The sequence below is a fragment of the Garra rufa genome, unplaced genomic scaffold (genome assembly GCF_049309525.1).
Source record: "Garra rufa unplaced genomic scaffold, GarRuf1.0 hap1_unplaced_001, whole genome shotgun sequence".
NCBI classification, from domain to species: Eukaryota; Metazoa; Chordata; class Actinopteri; order Cypriniformes; family Cyprinidae; genus Garra; species Garra rufa.
The window spans coordinates 12,001,764-12,021,763 of record NW_027394276.1 but is presented as its reverse complement, the minus strand read 5'-3'; the positions used below and the strand labels follow the sequence as shown (position 1 = coordinate 12,021,763).

General features: G+C 46.6%; 40 non-coding genes across 40 annotated transcripts in view; 6 read left to right on the top strand and 34 right to left on the bottom strand.

Moving 5' to 3' along the window:
- Window positions 1-14, bottom strand: part of trnap-ugg (transfer RNA proline (anticodon UGG)) — a 71-nt gene extending 57 nt beyond the window's left edge. The window contains exon 1 of the tRNA in view: window positions 1-14. This exon is cut by the window's left edge and continues 57 nt beyond it. This is a non-coding gene — a tRNA (tRNA-Pro).
- A 524-nt stretch (window positions 15-538) lies between these two features.
- On the top strand, window positions 539-611 carry trnaa-agc (transfer RNA alanine (anticodon AGC)). The gene has a single exon. It is a non-coding gene; the product is annotated as a tRNA-Ala (tRNA).
- A 154-nt stretch (window positions 612-765) lies between these two features.
- On the bottom strand, window positions 766-837 carry trnaq-cug (transfer RNA glutamine (anticodon CUG)). The gene has a single exon. It is a non-coding gene; the product is annotated as a tRNA-Gln (tRNA).
- Window positions 838-951: 114 nt separating this feature from the next.
- On the bottom strand, window positions 952-1,023 carry trnaq-uug (transfer RNA glutamine (anticodon UUG)). The gene has a single exon. It is a non-coding gene; the product is annotated as a tRNA-Gln (tRNA).
- A 129-nt stretch (window positions 1,024-1,152) lies between these two features.
- On the bottom strand, window positions 1,153-1,225 carry trnaf-gaa (transfer RNA phenylalanine (anticodon GAA)). Its single transcript has one exon. It is a non-coding gene; the product is annotated as a tRNA-Phe (tRNA).
- Window positions 1,226-1,321: 96 nt separating this feature from the next.
- Window positions 1,322-1,395, bottom strand: trnai-aau (transfer RNA isoleucine (anticodon AAU)). Its single transcript has one exon. It is a non-coding gene; the product is annotated as a tRNA-Ile (tRNA).
- A 97-nt stretch (window positions 1,396-1,492) lies between these two features.
- On the bottom strand, window positions 1,493-1,563 carry trnap-ugg (transfer RNA proline (anticodon UGG)). Its single transcript has one exon. It is a non-coding gene; the product is annotated as a tRNA-Pro (tRNA).
- Window positions 1,564-2,092: 529 nt separating this feature from the next.
- On the top strand, window positions 2,093-2,165 carry trnaa-agc (transfer RNA alanine (anticodon AGC)). Its single transcript has one exon. It is a non-coding gene; the product is annotated as a tRNA-Ala (tRNA).
- A 154-nt stretch (window positions 2,166-2,319) lies between these two features.
- trnaq-cug (transfer RNA glutamine (anticodon CUG)) lies at window positions 2,320-2,391 on the bottom strand. Its single transcript has one exon. It is a non-coding gene; the product is annotated as a tRNA-Gln (tRNA).
- A 114-nt stretch (window positions 2,392-2,505) lies between these two features.
- On the bottom strand, window positions 2,506-2,577 carry trnaq-uug (transfer RNA glutamine (anticodon UUG)). The gene has a single exon. It is a non-coding gene; the product is annotated as a tRNA-Gln (tRNA).
- A 136-nt stretch (window positions 2,578-2,713) lies between these two features.
- On the bottom strand, window positions 2,714-2,786 carry trnaf-gaa (transfer RNA phenylalanine (anticodon GAA)). Its single transcript has one exon. It is a non-coding gene; the product is annotated as a tRNA-Phe (tRNA).
- Window positions 2,787-2,882: 96 nt separating this feature from the next.
- On the bottom strand, window positions 2,883-2,956 carry trnai-aau (transfer RNA isoleucine (anticodon AAU)). The gene has a single exon. It is a non-coding gene; the product is annotated as a tRNA-Ile (tRNA).
- A 97-nt stretch (window positions 2,957-3,053) lies between these two features.
- On the bottom strand, window positions 3,054-3,125 carry trnap-ugg (transfer RNA proline (anticodon UGG)). Its single transcript has one exon. It is a non-coding gene; the product is annotated as a tRNA-Pro (tRNA).
- A 524-nt stretch (window positions 3,126-3,649) lies between these two features.
- trnaa-agc (transfer RNA alanine (anticodon AGC)) lies at window positions 3,650-3,722 on the top strand. The gene has a single exon. It is a non-coding gene; the product is annotated as a tRNA-Ala (tRNA).
- A 154-nt stretch (window positions 3,723-3,876) lies between these two features.
- Window positions 3,877-3,948, bottom strand: trnaq-cug (transfer RNA glutamine (anticodon CUG)). Its single transcript has one exon. It is a non-coding gene; the product is annotated as a tRNA-Gln (tRNA).
- A 114-nt stretch (window positions 3,949-4,062) lies between these two features.
- trnaq-uug (transfer RNA glutamine (anticodon UUG)) lies at window positions 4,063-4,134 on the bottom strand. The gene has a single exon. It is a non-coding gene; the product is annotated as a tRNA-Gln (tRNA).
- Window positions 4,135-4,263: 129 nt separating this feature from the next.
- trnaf-gaa (transfer RNA phenylalanine (anticodon GAA)) lies at window positions 4,264-4,336 on the bottom strand. The gene has a single exon. It is a non-coding gene; the product is annotated as a tRNA-Phe (tRNA).
- A 96-nt stretch (window positions 4,337-4,432) lies between these two features.
- trnai-aau (transfer RNA isoleucine (anticodon AAU)) lies at window positions 4,433-4,506 on the bottom strand. The gene has a single exon. It is a non-coding gene; the product is annotated as a tRNA-Ile (tRNA).
- Window positions 4,507-4,603: 97 nt separating this feature from the next.
- On the bottom strand, window positions 4,604-4,675 carry trnap-ugg (transfer RNA proline (anticodon UGG)). Its single transcript has one exon. It is a non-coding gene; the product is annotated as a tRNA-Pro (tRNA).
- A 468-nt stretch (window positions 4,676-5,143) lies between these two features.
- On the top strand, window positions 5,144-5,216 carry trnaa-agc (transfer RNA alanine (anticodon AGC)). The gene has a single exon. It is a non-coding gene; the product is annotated as a tRNA-Ala (tRNA).
- Window positions 5,217-5,370: 154 nt separating this feature from the next.
- trnaq-cug (transfer RNA glutamine (anticodon CUG)) lies at window positions 5,371-5,442 on the bottom strand. Its single transcript has one exon. It is a non-coding gene; the product is annotated as a tRNA-Gln (tRNA).
- Window positions 5,443-5,556: 114 nt separating this feature from the next.
- On the bottom strand, window positions 5,557-5,628 carry trnaq-uug (transfer RNA glutamine (anticodon UUG)). The gene has a single exon. It is a non-coding gene; the product is annotated as a tRNA-Gln (tRNA).
- Window positions 5,629-5,757: 129 nt separating this feature from the next.
- trnaf-gaa (transfer RNA phenylalanine (anticodon GAA)) lies at window positions 5,758-5,830 on the bottom strand. Its single transcript has one exon. It is a non-coding gene; the product is annotated as a tRNA-Phe (tRNA).
- Window positions 5,831-5,926: 96 nt separating this feature from the next.
- trnai-aau (transfer RNA isoleucine (anticodon AAU)) lies at window positions 5,927-6,000 on the bottom strand. The gene has a single exon. It is a non-coding gene; the product is annotated as a tRNA-Ile (tRNA).
- A 97-nt stretch (window positions 6,001-6,097) lies between these two features.
- On the bottom strand, window positions 6,098-6,168 carry trnap-ugg (transfer RNA proline (anticodon UGG)). The gene has a single exon. It is a non-coding gene; the product is annotated as a tRNA-Pro (tRNA).
- A 529-nt stretch (window positions 6,169-6,697) lies between these two features.
- trnaa-agc (transfer RNA alanine (anticodon AGC)) lies at window positions 6,698-6,770 on the top strand. The gene has a single exon. It is a non-coding gene; the product is annotated as a tRNA-Ala (tRNA).
- Window positions 6,771-6,924: 154 nt separating this feature from the next.
- trnaq-cug (transfer RNA glutamine (anticodon CUG)) lies at window positions 6,925-6,996 on the bottom strand. The gene has a single exon. It is a non-coding gene; the product is annotated as a tRNA-Gln (tRNA).
- Window positions 6,997-7,110: 114 nt separating this feature from the next.
- Window positions 7,111-7,182, bottom strand: trnaq-uug (transfer RNA glutamine (anticodon UUG)). The gene has a single exon. It is a non-coding gene; the product is annotated as a tRNA-Gln (tRNA).
- Window positions 7,183-7,311: 129 nt separating this feature from the next.
- Window positions 7,312-7,384, bottom strand: trnaf-gaa (transfer RNA phenylalanine (anticodon GAA)). The gene has a single exon. It is a non-coding gene; the product is annotated as a tRNA-Phe (tRNA).
- A 96-nt stretch (window positions 7,385-7,480) lies between these two features.
- On the bottom strand, window positions 7,481-7,554 carry trnai-aau (transfer RNA isoleucine (anticodon AAU)). Its single transcript has one exon. It is a non-coding gene; the product is annotated as a tRNA-Ile (tRNA).
- A 97-nt stretch (window positions 7,555-7,651) lies between these two features.
- trnap-ugg (transfer RNA proline (anticodon UGG)) lies at window positions 7,652-7,723 on the bottom strand. Its single transcript has one exon. It is a non-coding gene; the product is annotated as a tRNA-Pro (tRNA).
- Window positions 7,724-8,252: 529 nt separating this feature from the next.
- Window positions 8,253-8,325, top strand: trnaa-agc (transfer RNA alanine (anticodon AGC)). Its single transcript has one exon. It is a non-coding gene; the product is annotated as a tRNA-Ala (tRNA).
- A 154-nt stretch (window positions 8,326-8,479) lies between these two features.
- On the bottom strand, window positions 8,480-8,551 carry trnaq-cug (transfer RNA glutamine (anticodon CUG)). The gene has a single exon. It is a non-coding gene; the product is annotated as a tRNA-Gln (tRNA).
- A 114-nt stretch (window positions 8,552-8,665) lies between these two features.
- On the bottom strand, window positions 8,666-8,737 carry trnaq-uug (transfer RNA glutamine (anticodon UUG)). The gene has a single exon. It is a non-coding gene; the product is annotated as a tRNA-Gln (tRNA).
- A 136-nt stretch (window positions 8,738-8,873) lies between these two features.
- trnaf-gaa (transfer RNA phenylalanine (anticodon GAA)) lies at window positions 8,874-8,946 on the bottom strand. Its single transcript has one exon. It is a non-coding gene; the product is annotated as a tRNA-Phe (tRNA).
- Window positions 8,947-9,042: 96 nt separating this feature from the next.
- Window positions 9,043-9,116, bottom strand: trnai-aau (transfer RNA isoleucine (anticodon AAU)). Its single transcript has one exon. It is a non-coding gene; the product is annotated as a tRNA-Ile (tRNA).
- Window positions 9,117-9,213: 97 nt separating this feature from the next.
- On the bottom strand, window positions 9,214-9,285 carry trnap-ugg (transfer RNA proline (anticodon UGG)). Its single transcript has one exon. It is a non-coding gene; the product is annotated as a tRNA-Pro (tRNA).
- Window positions 9,286-19,522: 10,237 nt separating this feature from the next.
- On the bottom strand, window positions 19,523-19,594 carry trnaq-cug (transfer RNA glutamine (anticodon CUG)). The gene has a single exon. It is a non-coding gene; the product is annotated as a tRNA-Gln (tRNA).
- A 114-nt stretch (window positions 19,595-19,708) lies between these two features.
- Window positions 19,709-19,780, bottom strand: trnaq-uug (transfer RNA glutamine (anticodon UUG)). Its single transcript has one exon. It is a non-coding gene; the product is annotated as a tRNA-Gln (tRNA).
- A 136-nt stretch (window positions 19,781-19,916) lies between these two features.
- Window positions 19,917-19,989, bottom strand: trnaf-gaa (transfer RNA phenylalanine (anticodon GAA)). Its single transcript has one exon. It is a non-coding gene; the product is annotated as a tRNA-Phe (tRNA).
- Window positions 19,990-20,000: the final 11 nt, after the last annotated feature.

The following is a 20,000-nucleotide window of genomic DNA, read 5'->3' as shown; positions in this document are numbered from 1 at the left end:
TAGACCAACGAGCCACGCTCACGCAGCTGGCGCACCGCCGCCTGTCCTCGAGCGACGCTCTTCACGTGGCTTTGAATGCAGGGAGCATCCGGAAGTCTGCGCTTGTGGCAAAAAGCACCTCGATTTCTGAGAAACTTGTTTCTGCCCAACTCACCCTGTTACGGTCCTCAGGGGTGCAGACTTACTTGACCGCAACAGTCACTTCTGATACAGGATCACAATCTTGTGAAAGCCAAGTGGATCGTTTGTAATAAAGCAACAACAACAAGAAAGCCCAAAAAACAACATTAAAAACACTGAATGAAACAAGCAAGCATTAGAAGAAATGAGTCTAAAAACAAACAAGTTGGCGGCGATCATAATAACCAAAAGCAAAGAAGACAAATAGCAACAACAAAAGAAAGAAAAAATTAACTGCAATGGAAGAAATGACACACCTCGAGACAAGGTCAAAGGCAAAGGAATGAAAGTGGGCCTTTGAATGGATTCAATAATGGTGGTCGACCTAACAGGGAGAAGATTCTGCCTTCTGCGGCCAGGGGAATTAGCTCAAATGGTAGAGCGCTCGCTTAGCATGCGAGAGGTAGCGGGATCGATGCCCGCATTCTCCAAAGGGCTCCTTCCCTTTTACGCGCACGTCCCCAAGGAGACAGACTGCGCTTTTTGCGGTGCGAAACGTACCCTCGCAGTTGCGTGAGCCTTTGGGGCCCACTGCTGTCAAAAGAATTTCTCAGAACGGGCCCTGCGCACATTCGTGGCAAAAGCATGTCCCACCGAGATTTGAACTCGGATCGCTGGATTCAGAGTCCAGAGTGCTAACCATTACACCATGGAACCTTGACGAGAGAGGCCGCTGCTCAGAGGAAAGCAAAGAAGAAGTGGCTTACGGCTCACCAGCAACAAAAATAAAGTTGAGCCTTTTTTGTTTTTATCTGCCGCAAGAAGGCACGTAGGTTCCACCGAGATTTGAACTCGGATCGGTGGATTCAAAGTCCAGAGTGCTAACCGTTACACCATGGAACCACGAGCGCCTCTTTGACAGCTGACCTGGAGGTAGATAGTGTTGCGGCTAGGGGGAACCAGTCAGAGCGAGGGGTTGTATCCCAGTGAGTTTTGGTCACTGGCCACCCTCGACCAAAAGAAAGCTGCATCTGCCGAAACCCGGGATTGAACCAGGGACCTTTAGATCTTCAGTCTAACGCTCTCCCAACTGAGCTATTTCGGCCACATCCCCCTAGGGTTTGGTCTGCAGGGGTTTACGTGACACCACCCGTCGCTTTGAGAGAAGAGCAGAGACGAGCTAACAGAGAACAAAAGACATTGGCCCGTACGGGGATCGAACCCGCGACCTTGGCGTTATTAGCACCACGCTCTAACCAACTGAGCTAACCGGCCTGGCTCCGGCCAGACGTCTGCCCAATTTCCCCAAAGTTTGCTGACTGCTCGTGGGCCCCTTAGCAGGCAGAAAAGCTTCAGGATCAAGCCTGACCACGGGCTCGTCCGGGATTTGAACCGGGACCTCTCGCACCCAAAGCGAGAATCATACCCCTAGACCAACGAGCCACGCTCACGCAGCTGGCGCACCGCCGCCTGTCCTCGAGCGACGCTCTTCACGTGGCTTTGAATGCAGGGAGCATCCGGAAGTCTGCGCTTGTGGCAAAAAGCACCTCGATTTCTGAGAAACTTGTTTCTGCCCTGCTCTACTCACCCTGTTACGGTCCTCAGGGGTGCAGACTTACTTGACCGCAACAGTCACTTCTGATACAGGATCACAATCTTGTGAAAGCCAAGTGGATCGTTTGTAATAAAGCAACAACAACAAGAAAGCCCAAAAAACAACATTAAAAACACTGATTGAAACAAGCAAGCATTAGAAGAAATGAGTCTAAAAACAAACAAGTTGGCGGCGATCATAATAACCAAAAGCAAAGAAGACAAATAGCAACAACAAAAGAAAGAAAAAATTAACTGCAATGGAAGAAATGACACACCTCGAGACAAGGTCAAAGGCAAAGGAATGAAAGTGGGCCTTTGAATGGATTCAATAATGGTGGTGGACCTAACAGGGAGAAGATTCTGCCTTCTGCGGCCAGGGGAATTAGCTCAAATGGTAGAGCGCTCGCTTAGCATGCGAGAGGTAGCGGGATCGATGCCCGCATTCTCCAAAGGGCTCCTGCCCTTTTACGCGCACGTCCCCAAGGAGACAGACTGCGCTTTTTGCGGTGCGAAACGTACCCTCGCAGTTGCGTGAGCCTTTGGGGCCCACTGCTGTCAAAAGAATTTCTCAGAACGGGCCCTGCGCACATTCGTGGCAAAAGCAGGTCCCACCGAGATTTGAACTCGGATCGCTGGATTCAGAGTCCAGAGTGCTAACCATTACACCATGGAACCTTGACGAGAGAGGCCGCTGCTCAGAGGAAAGCAAAGAAGAAGTGGCTTATGGCTCACCAGCAACAAAAATAAAGTTGAGCCTTTTTTGTTTTTATCTGCCGCAAGAAGGCACGTAGGTTCCACCGAGATTTGAACTCGGATCGCTGGATTCAAAGTCCAGAGTGCTAACCGTTACACCATGGAACCACGAGCGCCTCTTTGACAGCTGACCTGGAGGTAGATAGTGTTGCGGCTAGGGGGAACCAGTCAGAGCGAGTGGTTGTATCCCAGTGAGTTTTGGTCACTGGCCACCCTCGACCAAAAGACAAAAGAAAGCTGCATCTGCCGAAACCCGGGATTGAACCAGGGACCTTTAGATCTTCAGTCTAACGCTCTCCCAACTGAGCTATTTCGGCCACATCTCCCTAGGGTGTGGTCTGCAGGGGTTTACGTGACACCACCCGTCGCTTTGAGAGAAGAGCAGAGACGAGCTAACAGAGAACAAAAGACGTTGGCCCGTACGGGGATCGAACCCGCGACCTTGGCGTTATTAGCACCACGCTCTAACCAACTGAGCTAACCGGCCTGGCTCCGGCCAGACGTCTGCCCAATTTCCCCAAAGTTTGCTGACTGCTCGTGGGCCCCTTAGCAGGCAGAAAAGCTTCAGGACCAAGCCTGACCACGGGCTCGTCCGGGATTTGAACCCGGGACCTCTCGCACCCAAAGCGAGAATCATACCCCTAGACCAACGAGCCACGCTCACGCAGCTGGCGCACCGCCTCCTGCCCTCGAGCGACGCTCTTCACGTGGCTTTGAATGCAGGGAGCATCCGGAAGTCTGCGCTTGTGGCAAAAAGCACCTCGATTTCTGAGAAACTTGTTTCTGCCCAACTCACCCTGTTACGGTCCTCAGGGGTGCAGACTTACTTGACCGCAACAGTCACTTCTGATACAGGATCACAATCTTGTGAAAGCCAAGTGGATCGTTTGTAATAAAGCAACAACAACAAGAAAGCCCAAAAAACAACATTAAAAACACTGAATGAAACAAGCAAGCATTAGAAGAAATGAGTCTAAAAACAAACAAGTTGGCGGCGATCATAATAACCAAAAGCAAAGAAGACAAATAGCAACAACAAAAGAAAGAAAAAATTAACTGCAATGGAAGAAATGACACACCTCGAGACAAGGTCAAAGGCAAAGGAATGAAAGTGGGCCTTTGAATGGATTCAATAATGGTGGTGGACCTAACAGGGAGAAGATTCTGCCTTCTGCGGCCAGGGGAATTAGCTCAAATGGTAGAGCGCTCGCTTAGCATGCGAGAGGTAGCGGGATCGATGCCCGCATTCTCCAAAGGGCTCCTGCCCTTTTACGCGCACGTCCCCAAGGAGACAGACTGCGCTTTTTGCGGTGCGAAACGTACCCTCGCAGTTGCGTGAGCCTTTGGGGCCCACTGCTGTCAAAAGAATTTCTCAGAACGGGCCCTGCGCACATTCGTGGCAAAAGCAGGTCCCACCGAGATTTGAACTCGGATAGCTGGATTCAGAGTCCAGAGTGCTAACCATTACACCATGGAACCTTGACGAGAGAGGCCGCTGCTCAGAGGAAAGCAAAGAAGAAGTGGCTTACGGCTCACCAGCAACAAAAATAAAGTTGAGCCTTTTTTGTTTTTATCTGCCGCAAGAAGGCACGTAGGTTCCACCGAGATTTGAACTCGGATCGCTGGATTCAAAGTCCAGAGTGCTAACCGTTACACCATGGAACCACGAGCGCCTCTTTGACAGCTGACCTGGAGGTAGATAGTGTTGCGGCTAGGGGGAACCAGTCAGAGCGAGGGGTTGTATCCCAGTGAGTTTTGGTCACTGGCCACCCTCGACCAAAAGAAAGCTGCATCTGCCGAAACCCGGGATTGAACCAGGGACCTTTAGATCTTCAGTCTAACGCTCTCCCAACTGAGCTATTTCGGCCACATCCCCCTAGGGTTTGGTCTGCAGGGGTTTACGTGACACCACCCGTCGCTTTGAGAGAAGAGCAGAGACGAGCTAACAGAGAACAAAAGACGTTGGCCCGTACGGGGATCGAACCCGCGACCTTGGCGTTATTAGCACCACGCTCTAACCAACTGAGCTAACCGGCCTGGCTCCGGCCAGACGTCTGCCCAATTTCCCCAAAGTTTGCTGACTGCTCGTGGGCCCCTTAGCAGGCAGAAAAGCTTCAGGACCAAGCCTGACCACGGGCTCGTCCGGGATTTGAACCCGGGACCTCTCGCACCCAAAGCGAGAATCATACCCCTAGACCAACGAGCCACGCTCACGCAGCTGGCAAGTCTGCGCTTGTGGCAAAAAGCACCTCGATTTCTGAGAAACTTGTTTCTGCCCTGCTCTACTCACCCTGTTACGGTCCTCAGGGGTGCAGACTTACTTGACCGCAACAGTCACTTCTGATACAGGATCACAATCTTGTGAAAGCCAAGTGGATCGTTTGTAATAAAGCAACAACAACAAGAAAGCCCAAAAAACAACATTAAAAACACTGAATGAAACAAGCAAGCATTAGAAGAAATGAGTCTAAAAACAAACAAGTTGGCGGCGATCATAATAACCAAAAGCAAAGAAGACAAATAGCAACAACAAAAGAAAGAAAAAATTAACTGCAATGGAAGAAATGACACACCTCGAGACAAGGTCAAAGGCAAAGGAATGAAAGTGGGCCTTTGAATGGATTCAATAATGGTGGTGGACCTAACAGGGAGAAGATTCTGCCTTCTGCGGCCAGGGGAATTAGCTCAAATGGTAGAGCGCTCGCTTAGCATGCGAGAGGTAGCGGGATCGATGCCCGCATTCTCCAAAGGGCTCCTTCCCTTTTACGCGCACGTCCCCAAGGAGACAGACTGCGCTTTTTGCGGTGCGAAACGTACCCTCGCAGTTGCGTGAGCCTTTGGGGCCCACTGCTGTCAAAAGAATTTCTCAGAACGGGCCCTGCGCACATTCGTGGCAAAAGCATGTCCCACCGAGATTTGAACTCGGATCGCTGGATTCAGAGTCCAGAGTGCTAACCATTACACCATGGAACCTTGACGAGAGAGGCCGCTGCTCAGAGGAAAGCAAAGAAGAAGTGGCTTACGGCTCACCAGCAACAAAAATAAAGTTGAGCCTTTTTTGTTTTTATCTGCCGCAAGAAGGCACGTAGGTTCCACCGAGATTTGAACTCGGATCGCTGGATTCAAAGTCCAGAGTGCTAACCGTTACACCATGGAACCACGAGCGCCTCTTTGACAGCTGACCTGGAGGTAGATAGTGTTGCGGCTAGGGGGAACCAGTCAGAGCGAGGGGTTGTATCCCAGTGAGTTTTGGTCACTGGCCACCCTCGACCAAAAGAAAGCTGCATCTGCCGAAACCCGGGATTGAACCAGGGACCTTTAGATCTTCAGTCTAACGCTCTCCCAACTGAGCTATTTCGGCCACATCCCCCTAGGGTTTGGTCTGCAGGGGTTTACGTGACACCACCCGTCGCTTTGAGAGAAGAGCAGAGACGAGCTAACAGAGAACAAAAGACGTTGGCCCGTACGGGGATCGAACCCGCGACCTTGGCGTTATTAGCACCACGCTCTAACCAACTGAGCTAACCGGCCTGGCTCCGGCCAGACGTCTGCCCAATTTCCCCAAAGTTTGCTGACTGCTCGTGGGCCCCTTAGCAGGCAGAAAAGCTTCAGGACCAAGCCTGACCACGGGCTCGTCCGGGATTTGAACCGGGACCTCTCGCACCCAAAGCGAGAATCATACCCCTAGACCAACGAGCCACGCTCACGCAGCTGGCGCACCGCCGCCTGTCCTCGAGCGACGCTCTTCACGTGGCTTTGAATGCAGGGAGCATCCGGAAGTCTGCGCTTGTGGCAAAAAGCACCTCGATTTCTGAGAAACTTGTTTCTGCCCTGCTCTACTCACCCTGTTACGGTCCTCAGGGGTGCAGACTTACTTGACCGCAACAGTCACTTCTGATACAGGATCACAATCTTGTGAAAGCCAAGTGGATCGTTTGTAATAAAGCAACAACAACAAGAAAGCCCAAAAAACAACATTAAAAACACTGATTGAAACAAGCAAGCATTAGAAGAAATGAGTCTAAAAACAAACAAGTTGGCGGCGATCATAATAACCAAAAGCAAAGAAGACAAATAGCAACAACAAAAGAAAGAAAAAATTAACTGCAATGGAAGAAATGACACACCTCGAGACAAGGTCAAAGGCAAAGGAATGAAAGTGGGCCTTTGAATGGATTCAATAATGGTGGTGGACCTAACAGGGAGAAGATTCTGCCTTCTGCGGCCAGGGGAATTAGCTCAAATGGTAGAGCGCTCGCTTAGCATGCGAGAGGTAGCGGGATCGATGCCCGCATTCTCCAAAGGGCTCCTGCCCTTTTACGCGCACGTCCCCAAGGAGACAGACTGCGCTTTTTGCGGTGCGAAACGTACCCTCGCAGTTGCGTGAGCCTTTGGGGCCCACTGCTGTCAAAAGAATTTCTCAGAACGGGCCCTGCGCACATTCGTGGCAAAAGCAGGTCCCACCGAGATTTGAACTCGGATCGCTGGATTCAGAGTCCAGAGTGCTAACCATTACACCATGGAACCTTGACGAGAGAGGCCGCTGCTCAGAGGAAAGCAAAGAAGAAGTGGCTTATGGCTCACCAGCAACAAAAATAAAGTTGAGCCTTTTTTGTTTTTATCTGCCGCAAGAAGGCACGTAGGTTCCACCGAGATTTGAACTCGGATCGCTGGATTCAAAGTCCAGAGTGCTAACCGTTACACCATGGAACCACGAGCGCCTCTTTGACAGCTGACCTGGAGGTAGATAGTGTTGCGGCTAGGGGGAACCAGTCAGAGCGAGGGGTTGTATCCCAGTGAGTTTTGGTCACTGGCCACCCTCGACCAAAAGAAAGCTGCATCTGCCGAAACCCGGGATTGAACCAGGGACCTTTAGATCTTCAGTCTAACGCTCTCCCAACTGAGCTATTTCGGCCACATCCACCTAGGGTTTGGTCTGCAGGGGTTTACGTGACACCACCCGTCGCTTTGAGAGAAGAGCAGAGACGAGCTAACAGAGAACAAAAGACGTTGGCCCGTACGGGGATCGAACCCGCGACCTTGGCGTTATTAGCACCACGCTCTAACCAACTGAGCTAACCGGCCTGGCTCCGGCCAGACGTCTGCCCAATTTCCCCAAAGTTTGCTGACTGCTCGTGGGCCCCTTAGCAGGCAGAAAAGCTTCAGGACCAAGCCTGACCACGGGCTCGTCCGGGATTTGAACCCGGGACCTCTCGCACCCAAAGCGAGAATCATACCCCTAGACCAACGAGCCACGCTCACGCAGCTGGCGCACCGCCGCCTGCCCTCGAGCGACGCTCTTCACGTGGCTTTGAATGCAGGGAGCATCCGGAAGTCTGCGCTTGTGGCAAAAAGCACCTCGATTTCTGAGAAACTTGTTTCTGCCCTGCTCTACTCACCCTGTTACGGTCCTCAGGGGTGCAGACTTACTTGACCGCAACAGTCACTTCCGATACAGGATCACAATCTTGTGAAAGCCAAGTGGATCGTTTGTAATAAAGCAACAACAACAAGAAAGCCCAAAAAACAACATTAAAAACACTGAATGAAACAAGCAAGCATTAGAAGAAATGAGTCTAAAAACAAACAAGTTGGCGGCGATCATAATAACCAAAAGCAAAGAAGACAAATAGCAACAACAAAAGAAAGAAAAAATTAACTGCAATGGAAGAAATGACACACCTCGAGACAAGGTCAAAGGCAAAGGAATGAAAGTGGGCCTTTGAATGGATTCAATAATGGTGGTGGACCTAACAGGGAGAAGATTCTGCCTTCTGCGGCCAGGGGAATTAGCTCAAATGGTAGAGCGCTCGCTTAGCATGCGAGAGGTAGCGGGATCGATGCCCGCATTCTCCAAAGGGCTCCTTCCCTTTTACGCGCACGTCCCCAAGGAGACAGACTGCGCTTTTTGCGGTGCGAAACGTACCCTCGCAGTTGCGTGAGCCTTTGGGGCCCACTGCTGTCAAAAGAATTTCTCAGAACGGGCCCTGCGCACATTCGTGGCAAAAGCATGTCCCACCGAGATTTGAACTCGGATCGCTGGATTCAGAGTCCAGAGTGCTAACCATTACACCATGGAACCTTGACGAGAGAATCCGCTGCTCAGAGGAAAGCAAAGAAGAAGTGGCTTACGGCTCACCAGCAACAAAAATAAAGTTGAGCCTTTTTTGTTTTTATCTGCCGCAAGAAGGCACGTAGGTTCCACCGAGATTTGAACTCGGATCGCTGGATTCAAAGTCCAGAGTGCTAACCGTTACACCATGGAACCACGAGCGCCTCTTTGACAGCTGACCTGGAGGTAGATAGTGTTGCGGCTAGGGGGAACCAGTCAGAGCGAGTGGTTGTATCCCAGTGAGTTTTGGTCACTGGCCACCCTCGACCAAAAGACAAAAGAAAGCTGCATCTGCCGAAACCCGGGATTGAACCAGGGACCTTTAGATCTTCAGTCTAACGCTCTCCCAACTGAGCTATTTCGGCCACATCTCCCTAGGGTGTGGTCTGCAGGGGTTTACGTGACACCACCCGTCGCTTTGAGAGAAGAGCAGAGACGAGCTAACAGAGAACAAAAGACGTTGGCCCGTACGGGGATCGAACCCGCGACCTTGGCGTTATTAGCACCACGCTCTAACCAACTGAGCTAACCGGCCTGGCTCCGGCCAGACGTCTGCCCAATTTCCCCAAAGTTTGCTGACTGCTCGTGGGCCCCTTAGCAGGCAGAAAAGCTTCAGGACCAAGCCTGACCACGGGCTCGTCCGGGATTTGAACCCGGGACCTCTCGCACCCAAAGCGAGAATCATACCCCTAGACCAACGAGCCACGCTCACGCAGCTGGCGCACCGCCGCCTGCCCTCGAGCGACGCTCTTCACGTGGCTTTGAATGCAGGGAGCATCCGGAAGTCTGCGCTTGTGGCAAAAAGCACCTCGATTTCTGAGAAACTTGTTTCTGCCCTGCTCTACTCACCCTGTTACGGTCCTCAGGGGTGCAGACTTACTTGACCGCAACAGTCACTTCTGATACAGGATCACAATCTTGTGAAAGCCAAGTGGATCGTTTGTAATAAAGCAACAACAACAAGAAAGCCCAAAAAACAACATTAAAAACACTGAATGAAACAAGCAAGCATTAGAAGAAATGAGTCTAAAAACAAACAAGTTGGCGGCGATCATAAGGCAAAGGAATGAAAGTGGGCCTTTGAATGGATTCAATAATGGTGGTGGACCTAACAGGGAGAAGATTCTGCCTTCTGCGGCCAGGGGAATTAGCTCAAATGGTAGAGCGCTCGCTTAGCATAAGAAGGAGCCCAATCTTTGAGCCCCCCCTCGCAAGCGAAAAAGACGCGAAAACGCAAGTGTGCCGACAAGTTTCCCCTGCAACAATATTCGGGCTATATTCCTGTGCGGTATGGATGAGTTTTAGTTACATGTGAAATACGTCACCCTCGGCGGGCTGGATTCGAACCCGCGGTCTGCGCGACTGAGTCGAAGTCCCGTTCTGAATCAAATGATTCGCGAATCGCGAAACTTGATCCGGTTGGACTGATTCGAAACAGTGAATCATCACGTTGACGCTTTACGTCGTATTAAAAACACGCCCCATCCCACCTTGTTTTTATTTTTATTTTATTTTTTACAAATCTCGCCCTAGACATAACATTATATTGATTGATATTTATTAATTTGTGTATGTTATTTTTAAAAGGCATATTACATGTTTATGTTTATGGTTAAATACGCGATCCGATTGGAGCGAATCGTCACGTTGACAGTTTCCGTCGTATTAAAACACGCCCCCATCCTCACCTGCTTTTTCCACAAATCGCGCCCTAGACATATCAATATGTTGATTGATATTTATTATTTTGTGAAAATAATTGTTTGGTAAATATGTATAAACATAAATGTATATGATATATGTTTATGGTTAAATAAAACGAATTAAAATGTTGATATGTTAAGTAGTTGATTTTATGTTTTATGTTAATTATGTTTATAATATTTTTAAAAGGCATATTACTTGTTTATGTTTAAATTAATGAATAAAATGTTTTCTCAAAGATTATTATTATTTTTTTTTGTATATGTGGGACATGATTTGATGGATATCATTTATCAGATTTAATTTATCTGATCAAAAGACACTTTAAATGTTCAAATGTAAAATGTTTAATTTACATGAACATAATATACATACACATAATATATACAGAAAAGATATAATTTATTGAGGAGGATACAGTATTGAGGGGTATACAGGACAATATGAAAAAGTGGGCCCATGTAATATTCAAAATATATACAAAAAAGACATATTTATTTTATTTATTGAGGGGTATACATGACAATATGAAGGAGTGGGCCCATGTAATAAAAACAAAATATATACAGGAACAATATTATTTATTGAGGAACATACCAGACAATATGAAAGAGAGGGCCCATGTAATATAAACAAAATATATACATTAAAAGATATTTATTAAGGAAGATTCCGGAAAATGGGAAAGAGTGGGCCCATGTAAAATACAAAATATATACAGAAAATACATTATTTATTGAGGAGGATACCGAACAATGTGAAAGAGTGGGCCCATGTAATATATACAAAATAGATACAGAAAACATTATTTTTTTGAGGAGAATACAGTATTGAGGATGATACTGAACAGTATAAAAGAGTGGGCACATGTAAACAAAATATATACAGAAAAGATTGTCTTTATTGAGGAGGTTTATGTAGCTGCCGCTGTTCTGCCAACCATTCATCGAAAGATTTGCCATTTGAGGCACTCGGGCAAAATGTGGCATTGCCATACCGACTATGGCCGAATTCTTTCGTTTTGGGCTGCCCACATTTGCTGCATTTGTTAAAAGTAACCCCTCGCACATACTTTCTCTTGTGTACTCCACTTTCCTCCTCCAGGGCCCGTCGACGCCTGTTCCTCTGGGTGTAACGGGACACAGGAGCATCAGACGCAGGAGCAGGTGGAGCTGGGCCTGCACTCAATGTTGAAGGACCAGAAGAGGGGATCACCACTGACACAGTCATGTCCGGGTTAAGGACTAGTGTGCCTAACAATGACCCAGGTGCTGAAATGGGCTGCACTACTTCTGATGCTGTGGGGGCAGGTGCAATGGGGCACTGTGTGGTGGTGGTAGCAGCGGGCCGTCGACCTGGCCGCAGGATCGGAGCCTGTCCTTCCCGATTTGGCAGAAGGATAAATGGATGTTTTGGCCCTGATGTCGATGGCGCTTCATCCAATTTTTCCCTCGGCAGAGGAAGCTGCGCATCGGCCACAGCAATTGGGTCAGGTGAAGTCAGTCCCTGAGCGAGGACACTCATTTCCTGATTCTTCTGCCGCCGCTGAAACCTGACAATAAATTACTTGTATTATAAATATGTTTTAAGAAGTATTCATTTAATTTGAAGCATATAATGTGCCTTGCTTACCACTGAATGAGTGTCTTCTGGTTTAGCTCAAACAGCTGGATCATGGTTTCATCCATCAGCCTTGGACTGTTAAGCACCAGCTCTCGGATGTGGTGGTAATCGGTGAGGATTTTAGACCACCTGGGGGTGCAAACTCCAGCCTTCTTGGTCGGCGACTTGTGTAAAGCGCACAGCTTTGTACAAATTGCCTCAACCAACCGACTGGTGTTGGGCCACTGTGCTGGACCCCCAGGATGTCCAATCAGACACCGTTTAACACTCTCCACACCCGGTGTGACTCCGGTCCGCTTCGGTGCTTTAAAGCGCCCATGTGTCAGCTGAGGCTGATGTCGAGGCTGATAGTTGACCCGCTGTTTGTCAGAGTCAGGGAGAGCTGTCCACAGCTGGATGACCTCTGTCACCTGCAGGTCAGTGAGGTAAGGAGCCTCACGAAATCCCACCAGGTAACCAGCCAGTTCCTGGACCTTGTCCCAGCCAGCGATGCCATCGGGTCCAATGACTGCTCCCTAGTAAATGCAGATTTATGGTAATATAAGTGGAATAAAATGATACTGAAATTAAATAAAGCCCTTAAAGTGTCTTACCTGAGCCTCGTCGGAGAGACTGCCTTCAGTGTCGGACGGCTGTGACAGCACTGAAGGGGCAGGGGCAAGATGCTGTCCATCTCCGCCAGATGATGTGGACGGCTCAGCCGGTGATGCCGGGGACTGAGGCAGAGGCAAAGATGAGGGGCTGTTTTTAAGATCACGGCAGGGGTCATCCTCATACAGCACTGGAACTGTGATGTCCTCCGTGATCTCTTCGTCAAACCCCTCATCTTGCAGGTCCTGGTCATCAACTGCCTCCACCAGCCTGTCTTCCTCCTCTGGGTTCTGGAGCACTGGAGTCAGTGTTTTGCCAGTCTGGCTGTAAAGGTACTCCATTCCCAGCAATTCACCTACAAGAATAAAATGGGAAAAAAGAAAGTGTTCTTAACATTTTGTCTAATACATTAAAGGCTAAATAGATAAAATAGTACAATATATGAATGTGATCTCCCTGTTCATCTATGAATTTTTTTGTTTTGCAAAAATAATTCAAATGATCTATAAAAAAACAAAAACATGAATTAATGAATTTCTTGCCTGTATATGCTCCAGGAGGGCGATAGCGCTCATCCCAGGGCTTCCCGAAGACAGCTTGGCTAAGCCGGTCCACAGCCTCCCTCATGGCACAGCCATATGTCCGGATGGAGGATGCTCCTTTTATGGCGTCTTCCATCCGGTCATCATTCCAACGCATCAAGCCCTCAAGGAGATACGCTTGAAAATGCGCATCACTGGCACTGGTTCCTAAAAATTAAATAAACAAAAAAGTTTTGTACTTCACATGAGGTGCTATGAGGTAACTGGTTACATGTAATAGAGTTACATAATTACAATACAATTACACAACACATGCATGTATATATTTAAGAAAAATATATGTATATATATTAAATATATTTATATATAATATAAATTATATGAATAATAAATATATACATGTAATTATTTTCAAAATATATACTGTATGTGTGTGTTTTTATTTATACATAATAAATACATATATTACACATATATTATATAAACAACTTTTGAATGTGAGTAATCGCAATTTAAATTACATTAAAAATTATAGTTACTAGTGACTTGTCAGGCAATACAGCTTTGTTAATGCTTATGACATCAGAAAAGAACTGTAGTATTACTGTAGAGTGTGACATTTATTCATGTGACATTACTTTAAAGTAATGGAAGCAGTTATAGTGCTTATATTTTTGACAAAAAAAATTGTAATCCGTATGTATGTAATACCTGGAATAAAACGGTTTAGGTGGAGGTGGAAAGACTCCAAGGAGGTAGAGCCACGGGCACACCTGTAACAGCACAGCTCCACACCGCCCTTCTTCAGTGTCCCCTTCTTCATGTACAGCGGAAAGTTCTCTGGGTCTTGGATACACGGAACGTGCTTCCGCTGTTCCTTCCATATCTGCTGGATCCGTTCGTGATTCAGCAGAGGAACTCCCAGAGTGTCCTTCCCGTCCGCACTGTCGAACAGATCAATCAGTGACCCGATCAATCTGGTGGTCTCCTCCACCCCCCTGGTCCTCCTCCGGCAGTGCAGTGCCAACTCTCTCCGGGTAATGCGAGCACTGACCGCCCTTTCTGAGATGTGGCCAGTCCTCTTTGCCACCAGCTCACCCTCCTTTGCACTGCGAAGTGCAGCCACATCCTCTGGATCCCACTGAAAGATGCACGTGGACAGACGGGCCATGAAGATCCCGTAGAGTGGATGAGCCTCTGTCGTGACACCTGCAGCAAATCGCCGCATGAAATGCCAGATGTCGAGGTGCACTTCAAGCTCGACCCACTCCGAGAACATCATCTTCACCTGACACTGGCCATGCTGACAGCAGCAATCTCTGTCCACGTACATCACTTTTGGGGCTGCCTCTCCTGCGTCCCGGTAGCGCTTCATCAGGCCAGCTGCCATGGGGTCCAGTCCATGTCCCTCGGCGGCTGTAAGCACAGAGACGAGGACTTGGCCGTGTTCATTCCCCACATTTGTGCACCAGGCAGCTGTACCTGAAGCAGCACCTGCGAGTTTCTTTGTGACCTATTGGGAAAAATAAAAGGGTGACAAAACTGTATTCATTGTGTATGCACATATATCCATATCTGACAAATTTCTGGATATAAACAGGACTGTGATACCTTTTTAGTGGAGTCCATCTTGAGAACAGAGCCAAAGACGGATGTTATTTTGGCTTTGACCTCATGCAGTCGCCAAAGAACATCTCTGGCGTACACGGCTAAGAGCCACTTAGGCTTAGGCAGGGCAGGTAAAAGGGGAGGCTCAGCAAATACAGGAGGCTGCACAAGGGAGGACCTTGTGAACGGTTCGCAGGCAGTCAGGTACTGCAGAACACGCTGTGTCCATGCCTCACTGTGCTGTTCCATCAGCTTCTTGTACAGCTGAGTCACACTGTTGCCCAGTGTCCTCTCCCTCATCATCCTCAGCACCCGGTTGTCACATGAGTATCTAAGGAAACAACAATATAATCATGCAAATGCTTTGGTTGTAGAAAAAACACACAAGATAAAAGTGCCTAATAATGAATGATTGTCATTATGAATTACCTGTATGTCAGCAAAGCTGGAAACTGACTGAGATGGCCCATATCCAGCTGCCCTAAGATGTCCTCGGACCAGGCAGGATACTTCTTTTTGCAGCCTTTGCACTCCAGATACTCAGTGGCAAGGTCATACCACCCGTCGATGTCCAAAACCTTGCGCACGGTGCGGTAAAGTCCTGCTGCTGTTAGCCTGTGCCTACCACAGTCTGGGCGAACACAGACAAGAGGAAATAACCACATCTTCAGCGGCATCCACAAGAAAAGGGGCCGACAGAAGAAGAGGTCTGGTGAGGCGGGTGGCTGACTGTTAATTAAAGGGGGCTGAGGAGGATACCACCAAAGCTTCAGCTGGGACACTAGTTCTGGCTTGCCGGTTCGTGGGTTGGCCTTAAATAGTGTGTTCCGGATCCACTCATGCTGGAAAGGTGGAAGATGATCTTTCCAGTGGCCTGGGAGCTCAGCTGGTGGCTGATGATGTGGAGGATCTGGTGTTTTTGCTGTTTCCGCCAATGGAGACGGACCGGCACAGGCCTCTGAGTAAACAGTAACAAAAACAATATAAGGATGGTATAAGGTTGGATTTGATAGAACTACGCCATAAATGCAGCCCACAAACAGCCTGCGAAGCAGTAATTTTGGAGGAGTGTTAATAATCGTTTTGAATATATTAAGGCATAACAGTGAAGAAAATGGTACTAGTGTTAAGAAGCAAAGAACACAGCGTACACTTTATTGATGTAAGAAAAATGCAATTAGTACAGTTCTTTGAGAATGAGAATCTGTTGTGATTAAGTAAGGAAAATGAGGTGTGATGAATTCAGTAATGATGCGCACAGACATGAAGCATGCACACATATACAATAAGGAAAAACTGTTCTTCTCATCATAAGAAGAATGACTCTCCACCATCCTGTCTGCTCAGGGGGAGCTAAAGAGTGAGTGAGTGAGTGAGTGAGAAGAGCAAGCAGTGTGAGAAAGTTATCTAGTGATTGTTTAACAACGGGTAAGTTTAGAAACGCAAATAAATACACTGACACCTTTGGACATCCTTAACCTTTTGAAGAAATCCCACTTGAGGCATGATGTGACATAATTCTGTATTGTAAACAAAAATATTAAAAAAATTAGATTTTTATTTTTAATGCTTCCCATTGTGTTTTCACAAAACATTCTTATAACATTTGTATTGGTGTCATATGCCACACCTGTATTCAGCTGTGCTTCACATTGTGATGCAGCAAATACCAGCTCCTCATCATCATCTTCAGCAGTGGAAACGGAAGTGCCTGGAGCACAAATGTTACAACTATTACTGTGACCAATACACAGAGACAAGTGTATGTAAGGTGGTGCTTACGTACCTGTAGCGAAAAGCTGTCTTCGGGCCAAAGTTTCTGCTGCTGGAGAAGGTAAAGTAGACTGCACTAATGGATCTGGAAACAGCAAGTGGACAGGTTTGCCATAACAATAAATGAATACGTGTACAATTTCTGTAGGGAAAACGTAATATTCACACTCCTACTCACAGTGTTTAACTGGTGACACGAGTTTTTTCGCCAGCTGTGAAGGAGACAAATGTTTGCCATGCGCCAACAGCGCTTTCACAGTGGCGGTCCGCTGTACACCAGTTCGGATGGCTGCAGGTGGAGGTGCAGAGGTACTGGAGGCTGCGGCTGGAGGTACAGAGGCACTGGAGGTTGCAGGTGGACGTGCAGGACGTACACTGGTGCCCACAGCAGAAGCCTGCCTTTTCAGGACATATGTCTTGAAAATGGCCATGTTGGTGTTTGGCCTGGCATCGGCCTTAACCAGGTACCTGATGAGGGCTTGGGCCTCCTTGCTTTGGTCCTCATAAACTTCCTTCATGGACCGGCCCTGGAAGTCACCAAACTCCACCATCAAGCAGCCCTGGTCTCCAGATGCTCGGGCTTCTGCTTGCATTTCCTGCTTCCTCTCATACTTCTCCACTTCTTCAGCCATCTCTCTGATATGAGAAGTGTACTGTAGGAAGAGCTGTTTATTTTCGGACAGGGGGGTTGTCTGCGCTGTCTCCTTGGAAATGCTGAGCACCAAATACACTGCGTACCCCAGAGAGTTTTCCAGGAGCCATCTAAATCTCTGGCCCTGGTACTTCCCAAACTGAAGTTTGCAGTGAGCCAGTACTAAAAACTGGTCACTGGGGTCTCCACCGTTTGTGCTGACAAAAGAACGGGACTCTGCCAGCACCTGCTCCTTGGGTTTGGCCCTTCCCGACTCCATATTTTCAAGGCGCTTCGCCTCCTCCGATGGCGCCATGAGGAGCCGGCACGATGTTGCCGATTGGCGGCGAAAAAAGGGGTAAGCGTACATTTTCTGTAATGAAGATCAGAAAGAGACTATTACCTCTAGCAAACTGAAAGATACCTGTATGTTAAGTGTGTAATGATAATTTAACAAGCTACATGTAAACCATATTACTGTGGTAATAAACATGGACAGGAATCTGATATATGTACAAACATATGTAAAGTCAAATATGAAGTCTGAAATTTCCTTTTAGTAATAATTCTAGGCTCGGAGGAGGTCACTAGTATTATTACCAAATATAAGAAATATATATAAGCAGAGCTGGGTAGTAACTGATTACATGTTATTTCATCTGAATTACATAATCAGAATCCAAAAATTAAGTACCTGTATTTAGATTAAAAAATATATATATTTTAAAATATTCCGAATCAGACTAAAGTTACTTTTTTTATGCATTATATGATTTTATTTTATTTTATTTACACAATGACATTAAATTATTCCTAACTGATATATACTTCCTAATTCCTCTTTTTGATCTTTTAAATTTCTTTTCTAAAACAGCCTACTGCTTATATTCATAAAAAAAGTCTTCCAGTTTTGTGGACACTCACACAAAGACCAGTCACTAGTCAGGTGGAGATACAGCATTTGACCACTGATTTACAAAAATCATTTCAGGTTTGCATAAAGTGTTTCAACATTGCATCAACTACTGATAAACACATTCATTTTTATTTGAAATATCACACTGTAGATATTTTTAACCACCTTCAACAAAGGCTTTTGTCTTTCAAACACATTATCATGCACACATTTTAACTAATATATTTAATTAACATACTTAAATTGAATATTTTAATAATTATCACATTTTCATGTTCATTGGTCCTCTGATGAGGTTATGGTCACAAGACATGCAGGTAAACAAAAAGAATATATATCATTTTTGTGCATTTTTAATTGATTTTAAAATGATTTACTTTAATTTATTATTTTTATGGTTTAATTAATTAGTAGTTTTTTATTTAACTCCCTGCAGTTATTTCACAAACATGTGTTAAATGCACTTAGTGTTGTTAATAACAACAAATACAATCTATTTTCTTATTCTTTTTTTCAAGATTACCCTGTTTAAATCAATGTGATAAACAAGTTAGGTCAAAAGTAATCTAAAAGTAACGTAAAAGTAGTCTGACTAACTTATATTACCTAAAATGTGTAATGTAACTGTTAATGGTTTAAATAACTAACTACAATTTGTCTTGTAACTTGGAATTAGTAACTAATTAACTTACAGTCATTACAGTTGCAGTAAGTAAGTTACCCAGCTCTCTGTCTCTCTACATATATAAGTAAATAAATATTTTAATATTAGTATTCTTTTCTTCGCACACAATACACACATAGTAATGTAGGCTAATTAGGACTGTCGATGATTTTAACCTATCTGATCAGTAGCGACATGTTTTGTTCTGTATTTATCATTTAAAAAGTTACAGGTTCGCAAATACTTCAGAAAACGTGTGATATACATGCATTGGCACGTTCTATTTTCCAAAAATACACACTATTTATGAACAAATAACGATATTAAATTATATTTAAAAATGAAGTACACCTTAGCCTTACCTATTGCAAAGATCGATGACAATAATAAACGGTCGCAGCGATTGGTCAAAAGTGAGCCACGGGAGAGAAACGCGATTGGTCAAAAGTAAGCCCCAGAGAGAAACCCGATTGATCAAAAGTAAGCCCCAGAGAGAAACGCGATTGGTCAAAAGTAAGCCCAGGAGAGAAACGTGATTGGTCAAAAGTAAGCCCAGGAGAGAAACGTGATTGGTCAAAAGTAAGCCCAGGAGAGAAACGTGATTGGTCAAAAGTAAGCCCAGGAAAGAAACGCGATTGGCTCATGTGGGCTTACTTTGGGCTTACTTTGGCTCAATCGGTGGGATGCAGTAGGCGCAAGCGAGAGGTAGCGGGATCGATGCCCGCATTCTCCAAAGGGCTCCTGCCCTTTTACGCGCACGTCTCCCAAGGAGACAGACTGCGCTTTTTGCGGTGCGAAACGTACCCTCGCAGTTGCGTGAGCCTTTGGGGCCCACTGCTGTCAAAAGAATTTCTCAGAACGGGCCCTGCGCACATTCGTGGCAAGCTTTTGGTCCCACCGAGATTTGAACTCGGATCGCTGGATTCAGAGTCCAGAGTGCTAACCATTACACCATGGAACCTTGACGAGATAGGCCGCTGCTCAGAGGAAAGCAAAGAAGAAGTGGCTTACGGCTCACCAGCAACAAAAATAAAGTTGAGCCTTTTTTGTTTTTATCTGCCGCAAGAAGGCACGTAGGTTCCACCGAGATTTGAACTCGGATCGCTGGATTCAAAGTCCAGAGTGCTAACCGTTACACCATGGAACCACGAGCGCCTCTTTGACAGCTGACCTGGAGGTAGATAGTGTTGCGGCTAGGGGGAACCAGTCAGAGCGAGGGGTTGTATCCCAGTGAGTTTTGGTCACTGGCCACCCTCGACCAAAAGACAAAAGAAAGCTGCATCTGCCGAAACCCGGGATTGAACCAGGGACCTTTAGATCTTCAGTCTAACGCTCTCCCAACTGAGCTATTTCGGCCACATCCCCCT